At 35.9% G+C, this 6,231-nt stretch overlaps 1 non-coding gene across 1 annotated transcript; it reads left to right on the top strand.

Annotated features, from left to right (window-relative positions):
- The first annotated feature begins 389 nt into the window (after positions 1-389).
- On the top strand, positions 390-492 carry LOC116559640. The gene has a single exon (XR_004272546.1). It is a non-coding gene; the product is annotated as a U6 spliceosomal RNA (small nuclear RNA).
- The last annotated feature ends 5,739 nt before the right edge of the window (positions 493-6,231 follow it).

Here is a 6,231-nt window from a genome sequence, read left to right as displayed (position 1 = left end):
AAGGCAGTGATGAGAGGATTGGGAAATAGTTGTACTCAAACAGATGAAAATAAAAGGTTAACAAGTACCTTGCGCAAAAATAGTGGGTACAGTCCAGTCCCCTTCAAATGTATCACCAGTACTCTCAGATAAGCCTGAGCACAAAATAATTGAGAACCAATGAACAACTGTGTATTAAGCTCACTAAATGAAATTCAAACAGTGAAATTCTACAAAGCTTCATTAATATACAAATACATTAATTTAATTAATACATTAAATATTCAACAAATATTTATTGTCTACAAGTTTAAAAAAGGCAATTGTAAATGAATTCACATTTTCCCTGTCCTCACAATCCTCTTAATCTAGTAAGAATATAAGCAAGTCAAAAAATTTTTATGGAACACTTACTTTGGCAGTATGTATACTAAAATTGGAACAATACAGAGAAGATTTGCATGGCCCTTGAGCAAGGATGACATGGAAATTTGTGAGTATTCTCCCTTTCTAAAACTTGGCTTTCAAGACAAAATATTACTATAGAACATAATATTAAAATGGCTGTAAATATAGATATACAAACACACACATATATAGATAGATAATAAATTTTGCAATTTTATGCTATCTACAGAAAACTGTTTTCATATAAATATTAAGTTAAAGGTAAAACATTGAAAATACATTTATTATCCAAACACTAATCTAAAAGAAAAAATTAAGGGTCCTTAAAAAGAAAGAGGCAGAAGATTCAGTCAAAATGATTCAATGTAAGAAGTACCTGTTTCTATTGGCTTTGATAACAGAGGTAGAGAGCCATGAACCAGGAAATCTGGGCAGCCTTTTGGAGAGGGAAAAATAGAGGGACTTTGTTACTACACGTGGCTTGAAATAACATATTTATTAGCTTACAGTTCTGTAGGTTACAAGTCCAATACAGATTTCCCTTGGCTAAAATCAAGGTGTTGGCAGGGCTGCATTGCTTTCTGGAGGCATTAATGCCCTGCCAATACCTTGATTTTATCCAAGGGAAATCTGTATTGGACTTGCAACCTACAGAACTGTAAGCTAATAAATATGCTGTTTCAAGCCACATGAAGTAACTTCTTAAAGCAGCAATAGGAAGCAAACATATCATGTAATGAAATATTATTCAGCCATGAAAATGAGTATTGATATATACTACAGAGTGGATGAATCTTGAGCACATTATATTAAGTGAAAGAAGCCAGTCACAAAAGACCATGTATTTCATGATTTCAAGTATATGAAATGTCCAAAATAAGCAAGTTTATAGAAACAGAAAGGTAGATTTGTGTTCCTTAATGCTTGGGGCAGGGAATGAAATTGACCACTAATAGGTATGCAGTTTCTTCTGGGGGAACAAAATGTTCTAAAAGTAGTTAGTGGTGGTGGTTTCACAACACTTTAGATATACTAAAAATGTACTTTAGATGAGTGGGCTATATGATATATGAATTACATCTCTTTAAAACAGAAAGTAAAAAGAAAGCTAGAATGGCTATATTAATATCAAAGTTGACTTCAGCACAAAAATATTAACAGAGATAAAGACGGACATTCTATGATGAGAAATATATCAAATTACCAAAGAAACCTAACAATCCTAAATGGGTATGTACCCAACAACAGCGTTTCAAAGTACATGAAATAAAAACTGATGAAATATTAAAAGGAAAAGCAGACAAATTCACAATTAGAGTTGAAGACTTTAACTCTCTTCTCTATTTGCTAGGTTTGTAATATGGTTTGGCTTTGTGTATCCACCGAAATCTCCTCTCAAATTGTAATCCCCATGTGTTAAGGGCGGGTCCTGGTGAGAGGTGATTAAATCATGGGGGCAGTTTCCTCCATGCTGTTCTCGTGATAGTGAGGTTTTTTTTTAATTGCGTTTAGGTTTTGGGGTACATGTGAAGAACATGCAAGATTGTTGCATAGGTACACACAGGGCAGCGTGATTTGCTGCCTTCCTCCCCATCACCTATATCTGGCATTTCTCCCCATGCTATCTCTCCCCAGCTCCCCACCCCCGCTGTCCCTCCCCTATTTCTCCCCGACAGACCCCAGTGTGTGATGCTCCCCTCCCTGTGTCCATGTGTTCTCATCGTTCGACACCCACCTATTAAGTGAGAATACGTGGTGTTTGATTTTCTGTTCTTGTGTCAGTTTGCTGAGAATGATGGTTTCCAGGATCATCCATGTCCCTGCAAAGGACACGAACTCATCCTGATAGTGAGTTTTTACAAAATCTGTTGGTTTAAAAGCATGTGGCAATTCCCAGCTCATTCTCTCTCTGTCTCGTGCTTTGCCATGGTAAACGCATGCTTGCTTCCCCTTTGCCTTTGGCCATGATTGTAAATTTCCTGAGGCCTTCCAGTCAGGTTTCCTGTTAATCCTGTAGAACTGTGAGCCAATTAAATCTCTTTTATTCATAAATGACTCAGTCTCAGGTACTTTGTTATAACAATGTGAGAATGGATTAATACAGTGTGTCTACTGAAAAGACCTGAAACAGTAAAAGTATTTAAAAAAGAACACTAAGTATTCATGTCTTGATTTCTAAATATCCTCACTAATGAAAGATAGAGGATGTCTTTGAAAAAATGGCTGATTTCAGAACTAGGACATGGAAAGCATAGCATGAGCAAAGAATATCTTGCACCAGATGTATGAAAGTGTTCAAACAACCGTGGGGATATATCAGAACAACACTGGAGTCAGTTTGAAAAGACTACCATGAGCCAAATCTGAAAAGAATTGAGCAACAAAATACATCATCACAGTAATGAATTATAATCCATAGAATAAAGTAAGAATCCATAAGTCCATATTGATTTAAATAATAATGTGATAAGTTAATGTATGGGGGAGAAAGAAAAGCTTTTTCTTAAAAGATAATTTTAATAATAGAGAAGTAATAGAATGAGAAAACAATACTAGGCAATCACTATATTACTAATTATTACTAACATTACTATAGTAATAATTTTTAATAATTACTAATATTACTATAGTAATAAATTTTTTCTTTTATCTTTTTCCTGAAATGAAGTCTAGTTTTGTCACCCAGGCTGGAGTGCAGTGGTGTAATCTCAGCTCACTGCAACCTCTGCCTCCCTGGTTCAAGCAATTCTCCTGTCTCTGCCTGCCAAGTAGCTGGGATCACAGGCATGCACCACCATGCTTGGCTATTTTTTGTATTTTTAGTAATGATGGAGTTTCACTGTTTTGGCCAGTCTGGTCTCAAACTCCTGACCTCATGATCTGCCCACCTCATTCTCCAAATGTGCTGGGATTACAGGCGTGATATAGTAATAATTTTAAGACAAGGATCACAAACAGATGCTAAAATTAATGGGCAAAAGTCTAAAAGTATCTTTATACAAGACACCTATTAATTATAAGGAGGGAATTAATAACTTTTTAGTGGAGAAACTGGTAGAAAACTGGTACCTTAAACATGTGTCCAAAGTTAATCTCATCAGTAACAGGGCAAATTGGCATCATGTACCTACTAATATAATGCACTGAGGACAATTTTGTGATGTTTCTGACAAAAATGCATGAATTGAATCTGATCATTAAAAAATCAGATAAAAATATTGATGCATTTTCTGCAAAATAATTGGCCTGTACTCTTCAAAAATGTCATTAACATAAAAGACCCAGGACTAAGGAAATAACTCAGAAAAAGGCTAAAGGCACATGAAAACTAAATGCAATGTGTGATCCTGTATTGATTCCTTGACCAGTAAAAAAAAATGATGTCAAAGTCATTAATGAGATTATAAAATTTGAAAAGGACTATAGATTGAAGTATTGCATCAATATTAATTATCAGATTTTTGTTTGTGTCGGTGACGGTGTAAGAAATTCCCTTGTTTTTTTGAAATACATGCTGATGTCTTTAGAGGTTATAAAACTGGTGTGGACAAGGGGCAGTGGGAGGATTTCTGAGTGCTGTGTAACTTGACTCCGAATGTGATGAAAGATTTTCCATGGGAATTGAGAGACTCACTTGTCTTTTAGTTTCTGATGGGGATGCTGTAACAATTCACTGCAAACTTGGCAACTTAAAACAGTCTCTGATAAAATAGACTTTAAACCAGCAAAGATCAAAAGAGACAAAGAAGGGCATTACATAATGGTAGAAGGATCAATGCAACAAGAAGAGCTAATGATCCTAAATATATATGCACCCAATACAGAAGCACCAGATACATAAACAAAGGCTCTTAATGACCTATAAAGAGACCTAGACTCCCACCCAATAATAGTGGGAGACTTTAACACTCCACTGTCAATATTAGACTGATCAACGAGACAGAAAATTAACAAGGATATTCAGGACTTGAACTCAGATCTAGACCAAGCAAACCTAATAGACATCTACAGAACTCTCCATCATAAATTCACATAATATACATTCTTCTCAGCACCACATCACATTTACTCTAAAACTGACAACATAATTGGAAGTAAGTCACTCCTCAGCAAATGCAAAAGAATGGAAATCGTAACAAACAGTCTCTCAGACCACAGTGCGATCTAATTTGAACTCAGGATTAAGAAACTAGCTCAGAACCACACAACTTCATGGAAACTGAACAACTGGCTCTTGACTAGATAAACAATGAAATGAAGGCAGAAATAAAGATGTTCTTCGAAACCAATGAGACACATCATATCAAAATCTCTGGAACACATTTAAAGCAGTGTCTAGAGAGAAATTTATAGCAATAAATGCCCCTATAAGAAGCAAGCAAAGATCTAAAATTGACATCCTATCATCAAAAGCTAGAGGAGTAAGACAAAAAAATACTCAAAAGCTAGCAGAAGACAGGAAACAACTAAGATCAGAGCAGAACTGAAGGAGATAGAGACACAACAATTCCTTTAAAAAATTAATAAATTCAGGAGCTAGTTTTTTGAAAAGATCAACAAAATAGACCACTGGCCAGATTAATAAAAAAGAAAGGAGAGAAGAATCAAATAGATGCAATAATAAGTGATAAATGGGGATATCACCACCAATCCCACAGAAATACAAACCACCATCAGAGATTATTACAAAAAACTCTATGCACATAAACCAGTAAGCCTGGAAGAAACGGATAAATTTCTGGACACTTGCACCCTCTCAAGCCTAAACCAGGAAGAAGTCAAAACCCTGAATAGACCAATAACAAGGGCTGAAGTTGAGGCAGCAATTAAGAGCCTACCAACCAAAAAAGCCCAGGTCCAGATGGGTTCACAGCCGAATTCTACCAAACATACAAAGGGGAGTTGGTACCACTCCATCTGAAACTATTTCAAACAATACAAAAAGAGGGAGTCCTTCCCAAATCATTTTATGAAACCAACATCATCCTGATACAAAAACCCAGCAGAGGCTCAACAAGAAAAGAAAACTTCAGGTCCATATCCATGATGAATATAGATGCAAAAAATATTCAATAAAATACTGGCAAACTGATTGCAACAACACATCAAAAAGCTTAACCATCACGATCAAGTAAGCTTCATCCCAGGGATGCAAGGCTGGTTCAACATATGCAAGTCTGTAAACGTAATTCACCACATAAAGGGAACCAAAGACAAAAACCACACGTTTATCTCAATAGATGCAGAGAAGACCTCCGACAAAATTCAACAGCCCTTTATGCTAAAAACCCTCAATAAACTAGGTATCGACAGAACACATTTCAAAATAATAAAAGCTATTTACAACAAACCCACAGTCAATATCATACCGAATGGGCAAAAACAGGAAGCTTTCCCTTTAAAATCTGGCACTACACAAGGATCCCCTCTCTCACCACTCCTATTCAATATAGTATTGGAAGTTCTAGCCAGAGCAATCAGGCAAGAAAAAAATAATAATAAAGGGTATTCAAGTAGGAAAGAAGAAAGTCAAATTGTCTCTACTTGCAGATGACATGATTGTATATTTAGAAGACCCCATCATCTCAGCCCCAAATCTCCTGAAACTAATAAGCAACTTCAGCAAAGTCTCAGGACACAAAATCAATGTGCAGAAATCACAAGCATTCCTATACACCAATAACAGACTTAAAGAGAACCAAATCAAGAATGAATTGCCTTTCACAATTCCTACAAAGAGAATAAAATACCTAGGAATACAACTAACAAAGGATGTAAAGGACCTCTTCAAGGAGAACTACAAGCCACTGCTCAAGGAGATAAGAGAGGACACAAACAGATGGA

The sequence above is a fragment of the Sapajus apella genome, unplaced genomic scaffold, assembly GCF_009761245.1.
Source record: "Sapajus apella isolate SASKATOON/1434 unplaced genomic scaffold, GSC_monkey_1.0 scaffold23, whole genome shotgun sequence".
Lineage (NCBI taxonomy): Eukaryota > Metazoa > Chordata > Mammalia > Primates > Cebidae > Sapajus > Sapajus apella.
Note: the sequence above shows the minus strand (reverse complement) of the source record. Positions and strands in the feature narration are given on the sequence as shown.